General features: G+C 44.0%; 1 non-coding gene across 1 annotated transcript; it reads left to right on the top strand.

Moving 5' to 3' along the window:
* Positions 1-10,186: 10,186 nt before the first annotated feature.
* Positions 10,187-10,315, top strand: LOC136126166 (small nucleolar RNA SNORA19). Its single transcript, XR_010656062.1, has one exon. It is a non-coding gene; the product is annotated as a small nucleolar RNA SNORA19 (small nucleolar RNA).
* Positions 10,316-11,121: the final 806 nt, after the last annotated feature.

Here is an 11,121-nt window from a genome sequence, read left to right as displayed (position 1 = left end):
GCTATACCCTAGCAGTGAGAATAAACCAGAAATAGACCAGGTCTTACAAAGATTGAAAACCAGGCTCAAGAGTGTTCAGTCACCTACTGAGTTGAAATGATTTGCCTCTACTCTAATCACTTGCCAGGGGATAGAGTGAACTATACCTGAAGGAAAATGACATCATCTAGAGTCTCATTAATTTTTGATACACAGTGACTGGCTTTTAATCTAACAGTATGAGGTACAAAAATCCAGACCAAGTGAAAAAGCCAATAATAGGAATATAGCAATGGAAAATATACCAAGAAATATAACCCTAACCCTAGCCCTAATAATAGGGTCAAGAAAATAGATGACAAGTTGCATAAATTCATTAGTCGACTGGAATATAGCAAAATGAATCAAATGGAATTTATAAAAATTGAAAGATACAAAAATGAAATTAAGAACTCAGTAGGTTGGACAAAACTGAAAGTAGGATTGGTGAACTGGAAGATAGGCTAGTAAAATAAACTCTACTTTCCTATCTGTCTACATATTAGTGAGAAAAAAAATGAACATACACTTAAAACAAAAAGAAAACAAAAGAAACCTAAGGAGCACAGTGAAAATATCTAACATACATCTAATTTGAGGGCCAAAAGGGGAGACAGAAAGAATGAGTTAGAAGAAATGTATGGGAGAGTGGATGAGAATTTTCCCAAAACACGAAAGATACACACAACAGATTTAAGAAATGAGATGAGTTTTAGTGTAGTGTTCTCCCATTGTTGCTTGAACAAATTACCCAAAACCAGTGGCTTAAAACAACATGCAATTCTGTAGGTTGGGTTCACGCAGTTCCTCTCCTTAGAGTCTCACAAGGCTGAAAACAAGGTGTTGGCTAGCTTAGTCTCTTATCTAAGTTGGTTAGGTTTTTGGCAGATTTCAGTCCCTTGCAGATATAGAACCCCATTCCTGTAGCTACCAGCTGGGGTTCTCTTTCAACTCTTTAGACCAACTGCATTCCCCATCATACTGCCCCATCCATCTTCAAACAACCAATAGTTTGCTGATCCTCCTAACTCTTTGAATCTCTCTGAGATTGTGCAAGATACTATGTTGCTAAGATTTCTACTACTTCATAACAAGGATGCCCCTTCCTCCAGTTTCCAATAATGTGTTCCTCACTTCCTTCTGAGTCCTCACCTTGAGTATCCTCCAAGTACACATGTCTATGAATAGTCTCTTCACTGAAGTTTAGGCTTTTTCTAAGATGATTGAGAACTTTTTCTAAAGTTCTCCTCATTCACTTCAGCAGGGTCCATATATATGACTCTATTCAAAGTAACCTAGGCTTTCTCCATCATGTTTTTCAAATTCATCCAACTTCCACCTACTGCCTGATTTCAAGCCACTTCCACCACTTTAGGAGATATAGAAGTAGAGGGAATGCCAAGTTCCAGAAATAGTAAAGGCAGGGGACTATGAAGCTCTTAAAAGTTTCCAAGAGCAGCCAATTGTTCCACACCACTCGATGGAGTATTTATTAGGAAGAAAAGGTAGGTTGAGAAGATCTTGCAGAATCTTGAAAACCATTGCAAAGTGTTTGCAACCTCTTCTGCAGGCAACGGAGAGGTGTCAGAAGGTTATTAAGACTAACAAGCAAACAATTTTGGTTAAATTAATAAAAATGAAAAACAGAGTTTTTTGATACAATCCAAATAAAAATATGTAAAATTTCTGAATTTAACAGGCCAAGATGCAAGATGATGTAACAAGAAAATAAGTAACTCTGGGTTTGAGATCTCGCTCAGCACCTATGGGTTTGGCGAACTGAGGCAAATTCCTTAATGTTTCTGAGTCTCATTTTGTTTGTCTGTTGTAGTGGGACATCTCTAAATTGGAGGCTCTGGTTGCCTTCGTAGGAATAAACTGCTAAGTTTGTGTGTGTAAACGCAGGGATAGGCCAAATCAGCCTCAAGAAATGAAACAACCACCAAGCAAGTAAAAGCTAACTAAAGAGTACCTGCTTAAAGTAGGATATTGGTCAAATCCCAAGTCAATGTCTTGACTTAAAAATGAGAGGGGTTTAATGATATGTGCAGGACACCTCTTCTGCCCCACCCAAGTTCTCTCTGTTCCATCTCACTCCAGACATTACCCTTAGGGCAGATGCTACCTGACAGCGTCTTACCTCTGACCTCTCTTTTAGACCTCTCCCTTAGTGCCTTGGGATTCTTCTGGTGTCACAGCTGGGGCCATCTGTGTGTCTCAGCCTCAATGCTTGCACAGCCTAGAGATGTCACAGAATTGACACCTTGGGTCACCCTTCACCAAGAGCGGTCAAGAGTTGACCTGGCAGGATCTGGATTTCTCCTCACTTTGTCAAGCGTGTCTTTCTCAGAATTGCTACACCACCTTGTTTGCAGGATAAGTAAGGGGGTGGAGGAATGGAGACAGGGCATGCAAAAAGTCAAGCACAGTCCTTGGCACACAACAGATATTCAGCAAAGGCCAGCCACTTTGATGGCAAGATTGCAGGCAGCAGTCTGAGGACATGGAGTGACTTGGGAGGGGTTCCAGCTTCTCCTGAAATCCACCCCTTTGCAGTCTCCCTCTCTGCCCAACGAGAAATCTGCCCTGGATGTCAGAACTGAATTTCCTCTGACATTTTCCCTTTTCTTTTCTTCCTATAAATGGGAACTGAAGTATAAAAAGTCATGCACTGCCTACTGCCTTCATCACGGCTTTTTGGAGAAATGTTGGCATTTAAATGCCAGACTGGTGATGTCAGGATGAGGCCAGTGTCAGGTTTGTCTTGGGGTCAGGGGTAAGGGGCAGGGGTCCTCTTTGGTTTCTGATTTAATAAGAAGATTGCTTCCAGCCAAATGCAAGGCCAGCAAGGTCAGTGCTGAACACACACAGCTCCACTGAGGAATAAAGGGGCCAGATGGTTATTACATTGTGTGTGTTTCTTGTAAAAGAAAAAAAAAATTTTAAAGGTGACTATAGCAGAAGTAGTTCATCAAAAGAAAGGCTCAGCTCATGCAGACAACTTGTGGCTTGGCTCTGTACCAGAGGGAAGTTTCCCCCCATGGCGGCTTGGCTGGTGGTGGAGGCCACAGCACTGCCACACTGTGGAAATGGAACTTGCCGCCCTTCAATGAAGCCTCCTATTTTGAGGCTTCAGAAAGGGTAGCTGATGACAGGTGTGCTGGCTGGTGGGCCAGAGTAATGTGGCTCCAACTCCACTCTGCTGCCTCAGAGCTGTAAGACGTGGGCATGTCAATGAATCACTTTAACTTTCATTTTCTCATTTGCAAATATAGACTAGAAATATGCACCCTCTTGTAACAAGGTTACGACAAGATACCTTACCTAAGCCACCTGGTGCACATCAGCTGTTCAGGAAACATTGGATCCATCCTCCTTTAGACCTGGGGTCCACTGAAGGGGTGCTGAGAGTCCTGAAAGAGGTCTTATCCCCTACGTGGAAGATGGATTGGTGAGAAACCCCATAAGCTAAGGTGTGCAGCCCATTTAAGTGATGCTCCAACATTACTTTCTCTGTGGCATTTACTTCAGGAACATCCATCACCCTGGGCACTTCTGTGCTGATGTGGTCCTCCAAGGATAGTCATGGCACTGCCAAGGTAATTCCATGTTAATTAACTGGGCTGTTGTTCCAAAGTGTTAATGGCCAGAACTGTAATTCAATCAAGTAAATAACATTGCAAGCAGTTAATAAAAGCAATGAAATTTGTAACTACTGATGAATGTGATTTCATAAATCAGTCAGTGGTCTGTCCCTGCCACACACATATCAGACAATCAGCATTACTAATGCTGCCTGTGAATCTGTTAAGAATTCTTCCTCCATACATTTTTTAAACGAATTTTGTTTCTTTTTGTCTCTTCCCCCCTCATTAACTTTCAACATGTGTTTTTCTTAAGGTTCCACCTTTGGGGAAATAGCATTCTTGCCCACTGACACCACTTGTTGATTCAGTCTTATTATGAGCTGAGACTCCAAACACCACCCAACTTGTTATAATTATTTTAATGCCCTCAGTTTTTCAGTTACAATTTATTTTCCAAATCCAAAAGTAATAGAGTGCTAGGTCCCCGCAGGGTTCTCAGCATGTGGATGAGAACATTAAGTTCTGAGAAGTGGTTACTTTCTCCAGCGTATTTTCAGACTTCAGCAGACCCCTGCCTGCAACCCCTCACTTTGAGCCCCAATCTGCCAACTCTGACCTGGGTCCTGAGGACTCACAGATGAAATAGACACTGCCTCTGCTCTCAGAAAACTCATGCCCATCATTACATCACTGGGCCTGTGTAGCACATGTCCCCCTGCCATCTACAGGTCTCTCTTGGTGCCACACCTGAGTGTGAGGGCTCTGCAAGAAAGAAGATGCATGCCCCCAGCCCCGGTCACCTCTCCTCTGCCTAGCGAGTTTGGTGAGGGAGTCCAGCAGAAGCTGCATTCCTCCACACCAGTCTTTGGGCTGAAGGAGGCATCATGTGGTCTGCACCTTCTACTTCCAAATGAGTCCATGGCACATATTTGAGTAAACTGAAGGGCAGTGAGGGTGTGAGGTGACAAGAGCCAATACTCAGAGAGAGGGTTGGGGGCAGCGTAGGTGCTGGAAAGAGCCCCTGGCAGGGAGGTGAGGGCTCTGGTTCCCACCTTGACTTTGTTATGCTGCTCTCACCTCCTATCCACTCTCTCTTGCTCTCCACATCCGACCCACCACCCACCCACCACCTCACTCAGATGCTCGCCAACACACCCACTGCCCCACCTACTTGCTCACTTGGTTGCTGCCCACTCCAATTCCCTCATGTACTCACCCCTCACCCCTGCACTCACTAACCACCTACCCCGCATATTTAGCTACTCACCCCCTCCCTTCTCACCACTTCCACCCATGTAGACCCTCACCCACTCCCACACTCACTAAGCTGCTCACCTGCCCCCTTCCTTCTCACAAAAGGCTGCTGACCTCTGACTCTTTGGGAGCTGTGGGCTTCACTGGGGGAGACAGAGAGGAATCAGTCTCAGTAGCTATCTGAGAAGGGCTTCTGGGCCAGTGGGAGAGGAACAGTGACAGCAGCACTGAGAGTAAGTGATGGGGGAAAGCCAGGGGAACAGGAGCAGAGGAGAGAGAAGTGACCAGCCTGGGGCAGGGAGGAGAGAGGCTCTGATCCAAGAGCTGAACCACCAAGTGAGGAAGGACGAGGCTAGGAGGCATGAATGGGGCTCCCCGTCTTGAGGAAATGCCTGAGTTTAGAGTAAGGGGATGGGGGTGGTGGGGACGGGACAAGGGGCAGTCTATAGGGGACACCGGGAGCAGCTCCTGCTGGCCTGAGGAGTCTGGGGTCATTAGACGAACTAGGGATCAGGCTGGAGGCAACAGGGAGCGATCAATGTGTTTTTTAGGCAGGAAGGATCCATTGCAGATTTGATGACACAATCAGGGCTTTTACCTCATCAGTCTGTGGTCTCCCAGACCCTTCGAATGACCCCACTTTGGAAATCTCTAAGGTTGGTGGGAGAACGGGACACAAGAGGGGTTGAAGGATATCCTCATAAATGACTGCTGAGCTGTCACAGAACAGAAGAGAGACTCTTGGCTCCCTGCTCCAAGATGGATTGGCCTTTGGCCCCAGAAGATGAGCACTTAGCATCTGTGGTCTGTGCACATGTGAGCCCCACCTCCGCCAGAGACAAAGGCTCTGATGCAGCTTCTCAAGTGACTGCACAGCTATCTTGGCTGGTACTATTCATTACCCAGTGACACAATGCTGGAGAGTTTGATACACAAACTCTCTGAACAGAACTGTGGCTGGTCATGTATCATGCAAGGAATCTCCAGGTAAGAGAGGACTCCAATTCGCTCCCTGCCCTTGTCCCTCTGCTCAGCTGGAGCACTGCTGTCTTGTCATCTGTCCTTGCCATACCTTAGTCCAGTAAAGGCCGCAAGAAATCTGACTAGATCAAGTGAGGGCAATTCCTTCACTATAGGGTCTTCCCCATGCCTAATGACAGAGACTTAAAGTCCAGGTGTGGAATGAGACAATTCTCAAGCTGATAAAAAGTTTTTCATCCATAGTCCCAAAGAGTTCCAGTTGCCCAGCCACAGAGATGTGGGCCCTGAAGCTTCTTGGAGCGAATTTCTCTAACCCTTCCCTGAACAGGCACAAGGTTTGGGGGCCATTGTCTTTTCTCATTCCATAACCATCATACTGGAGATAACTTTCCAAGGTGGGTACATTATAATGATTTAGAAAGTTAAGAAAATATTAATTACACATAGATGCTCACACATAAACAATTCACACACAGACACAGTGAGGCTGTGACTACTCAAAATTCTTGCTCCCTTTAGTAGAACGTGTTCCAGGGATTTTCATTCCACATTCACTGACTTCCTGCCTTGTGGTCCCAAGAGACACACAGCTGTAAATCACAACCCCTGCCCTCAAGTTATCTCCCTCAGTTCACTGAAGGAGGCCATTGGAATAATAATTAAAATATAGTTGGACAATCTATAACAGTGATTAACAAAAACAACATCACAGAGAAGGGCACCTGCCTCAGCTTGGGAGCCATATAAGGCTTCACAAAGGGTTTATATGTGAGCTGGGTTTTGAAGAATGAGGTAGAGAAAAGATAAGGGACTCTCTAGAAAGTAGAGGAGTTAGTGCAAAGGCATAGAGATTTTCAAGGGGTTTTCACATCTGTAATTCATCCCACATGTCCAGGTCTAAAGGGAAGGATGGGGAGTGGTGGAGGATGAGAGGGAATGCCATGGGGGCCTAGCCTCTAGGGAGTTTGGACCAGAGCCTAAAGCTATAGGGGTTCCCTAAAGGGTTTTGAGAAGATGAAAGACAAGATCAGATTTGCATTAAAAAAAATAAAAAAACTGTTCTTGCTGCAGAATGGAGAATAGATTGGAAGGGAACATGACTAATAGAGATACTTTCTAGCTAAGAGATGATAACTGATTAGCAATAAGGACAAAAGATGTAACCAAAGGTATCAAGGGGGTGGGATTGACAGGGCCAGTTTTCCCATCAGATGGGGAGAGTAAGTGTTAGAGGAAAGATCAACACTTTCAGGATGCTGGAATGAGGCAGCCTTCACAAGAGAGTTTTTGTTCAGTTGAGTCTGTGGTATTTCTTGTACTCTCAGGTAGAGAAGGGCAAAGGACAGTAGGCTCCACGGGTCAGGGCTCAGGTCTTAGGTTTTTTAATTGGCAAACCTTATTCTTTGTTTTAAGCAAAATTTTATCTTATTTTAAGTAATATATTTTTATTGAAGAATACAGTTGACCCTTGAACAATATGGGGGTTATGGGTGCCAACCCTCCAAGCAGTGGAAAATAGTGGTGGCACAGACATTCCCTCCTATTTTTATATGTGCTTAGTGAGGCTAAGAGCTAAAATAAAATGCAGAAGAGGTAAATGCATGTATTCCCACTGCCATCTTTGCTAAAATGTCTTCCATCAGTCAGCAAAAACTTGGCTGTGAATTTTAAAATCTTAGAAATTACCTGCTGGGGCAAAGACGTACCTTAGTGCTCATAGTATCTAGGCCTCCTTTCCTGACCAGGCACATGCATGGCTACAGTCACAGCTCTCTGCAGTGTGAATGAAGGGGAGCCATAGACTAGGTCTCATCAATGGAATATGAGCATTAGGCACAGGTGTCATTTCTGGGCTGAAGCAGTTAAAGCAGCCCCAAAGAGCCACCTACATTCCAGAGTGCGGTTTGCAGGAGTGAGATGTAAACTTACATTGTGTAAGTCTGAGGTCTGGTGGTTGTTGGTTACTACAGCATGATCTAGCCTATCCAGAATCAAATGGGTTTATTCTCAAAACTTTAGTCTTAGTGTTTCCTGGGTTTCTCTTTGCTTTGAAATGAAGATAAAACAGGCAGGAGAATCAGAAGTAAGTAGGTGTCCAAACCTGAGAAATTATAAATTTGCAGCTAGCATCATACCACCCCAAGAGGGAAAAAAGACAATAAAATATTTTCAGGAGGAGTTTCAGGAGCCACCTTTCCCAAAGTTCTAAGACCCAATCCAGATTCCCTTCATGAGGTAAGTTTAAAGTGTGTTAAAGCTGTTCTGACATATTTTGATACAAAAACTACATTAGGGATGGTTAAGACTAGCTAGAAATTAGTGGAAAGAGAGCCTGATTTTATGTCGGTGTTTGAGGTCATTTGGGATTTGTTCCAGTTAATCAAGCTCATGAAATGGGGAAAAGCTCCAACCCCACCAAAATTCCTGAGGAAAGCTCACCCTCGTCTGCAGTCACTGACTCCTAGGAAGCACTAGGTAGCCTCTGTAGTACTATTTCCCCAAAATCAGATCTTGGGGCTTACTGCACCCACCAGAAACGATAAGCCTAGACCTGGGAAGATTCCCTGACATTGATGTTGGGGGATCACAGGAGGCAGTGAAAAGAGAATCTGATCAAGAGACCTGAATTGTAGCCCTGCCTCTGCCAAAAACCACCTATGGGAATTTGAGCAGATCTTCCTTTTCCACCCTGAGCTTCAGTTTTCTTACTGAAAATCTCTTCTAGCCTACAAACTCTAAGTATTCTGAGACGGGTTACTCTGTAGCAGTGGTTTACTTCTTGGCCAGCACACAGGCATTTAAGCTAATGGAATACTTCTGCTCAAGGAATCAGCTTCCTAGCTATTTGTTTATTTAATTTACTTATGCACAAACTGTGCAGGACTGCCTGAATAGTGGCCTGGCATGCAACACACACGCAAGATCAGAGACGGCAGCCCTTTTGTGATGAGAGGTCGATTGGCCTTGCCCATGGCCCGCCAACCCCACTCTGGCTGCCTTTTTGTCAGCTCTCTCTTTATACTCATTCTGTTTCCAAATTCTCTGCTTTTCAAGCCTGCAGTATTTTATCTTGTGCACAGAACGTGTATAAAACGTGAACTAATTAAATTAGAAATCATTAATGGGAAGCTAACAGAGGAAACCACTGTAGTTTAGAGATGTTATAGCCACTGAATCAATAACACTCTTCTCCCACATGACCCACATTCACAGGATGCCTTCCATCCCACTATCCTTGTTCTCTATCCTGAAACTGCAGGTCTGAGTATCCTTCTCATTCTTCTCATGAGGGCTCCCTCCAGTTGTCTTCAGATCTGGAGGCACTGTTTTATAGGAAGGAGTGATCATGAAAAGAATTGGTTGTGTAACAAGAGGCAGTCATCAACAGACATTTCTTTTTTAGGGGTATGAAATTAAGTGGTGGGAAGTAGAATTTCCTTGAAAATCCCCAAAAGGTCATTTTGAGGGTTTTCTTCCAAACATTTCTTTTCCAAGTCTCTGTATCAATAGTATGAATGAACTAATGAAAGAAATATTAATTACAATAAGGGTAGCCCTGTGCCATCAAGAGACTGGCATTCCGGCAGCTCTGCAGACAAGAACATAGACTCACAGCAAGTATACATGGAAAGACACTGACCAATAACGTGAGGAAGAGGGGCCCAGCCCAGCGAGCAGAGCGTGAAATCCAGAGCACATAAGAGTGTAGCTTCATCCTCGCTCTGTCACTCATGCACTAGATGCTCTGAGCTGCTTTACTGATCTGTGCATTAACAAATTCATCTGTAAGTCACAGACTTAGAGAAAGAACTTACGGCTAGCAGAGGGGGAAGGGAGGCGGGGAGAGATAGTTAGGGAGTTTGGGATTGAAGTGTACACACTCTTCTATATTTAAAATGGATAACCAACAAGGACCTACTGTATAGCACAGGGAACTCTGCTCAATATTATGTAACAACCCAAATGGGAAAATAATTTGAAGAAGAATAGGTACGTGTATATGTATAACTGAATCACTTTGATGCGCAAGTGAAACTAACACAACATTGTTAACCACCTATAGTCCAATATAAAATAAAAAGTTGAAAAAAAAACACAAATTCATCTGTAAAAGGGCTGAGTGGTTGTTATGAGGCTTAAACAAATTGATATATGTAAGTGCGTACATGCCTGACATACATACATGCTAGATTATCCAGGGCAACTGTGGTTGAAGAAAGTCACACAACTGGCAGTAGGATGTGATGGTCTGTAATGGTGACCCAAAAAATAAAGGTGAAATGGTATTTTTGCTAGTTGTTAAATTGGTATGTTTTAGAGGCATTCACTTAAATAATCTCTTTGTCATGAACATTTTACTGACTTGCTTTCCCTTGCATGTATGAGCAGTGTTATTTCTTATGTGCTATACAAAAGTTGAAGGTTAATTAGCAGTATAACTAAATAGTAACACTGCTAGTCTCCTTCACACAAATTAAAAAAAAAAAATCTTCTCTTTGTAAGGCTGTGGGGTTACCACAGAGAGTGAAGGTTGGGTCTTGCCCCCTAAATCACATCGGAGATGATTGGTGAGGAGTTTAAGGACTCTCCACAGACCTTACAAAGACCTATGACACAAGGACACTCAAATGTGAGACCAAGAGAGAGGCTGGAGTTGGAGGGTTCTGAAGGGTATGAAGGACAAGGATCTTGGGGAGCAAGAGAAGCTCAGAGACTGCACCCCAAACCCTGAACCTGGCCTGCTGCTCCAGAGACAAGGAGACCTGAGGACCAGGACTGCTTCATTCCTTGTTTTTTCTAAACATGAAGAACCCAGCTGGGACCAAGCAGTGTGATGATGGTCTAATCTGACTTGTATTGGTCTCTGTGGCTAAAGAATCGATATGGGCGTCAACCATGCATAAAGCAGCTTCTAACCCACACCATTTCCTCTGTGCTACAAGGGAGCCTTCAGAGGGAGGTTTCCAAGTGTGGATGTCAGTTACTGTCACTCATGTCATCAAGGAAATGGTCTTGAGCAGACTGAAATGACCTCCTGTTGACCTTGGATCCCACCTTTACTTGCTATGGTTTGATGCCAAACAGAGAACACAACCAGGCTTTATCTGTGCAGGCTTAACAAATATGGGTCTGTGGTTGTTAGTCTTTCACTTTAGGTGTTGAGCAAAAGCTATCATTCTTTTCCCTCCTGAGCATCTTCTCTATTGCAGGCACTTAGTTAGGTGTAGAGGTCACAGAGATGTACTCCATCCCAGAATATGTGGCAGCTAACAGAGATGCA

This window comes from Phocoena phocoena, chromosome 7 (assembly GCF_963924675.1).
Source record: "Phocoena phocoena chromosome 7, mPhoPho1.1, whole genome shotgun sequence".
Classification (NCBI taxonomy): Eukaryota; Metazoa; Chordata; class Mammalia; order Artiodactyla; family Phocoenidae; genus Phocoena; species Phocoena phocoena.
The sequence above is the reverse complement of the archived record's forward strand: the minus strand, read 5'-3'. Positions and strand labels throughout refer to the sequence as shown.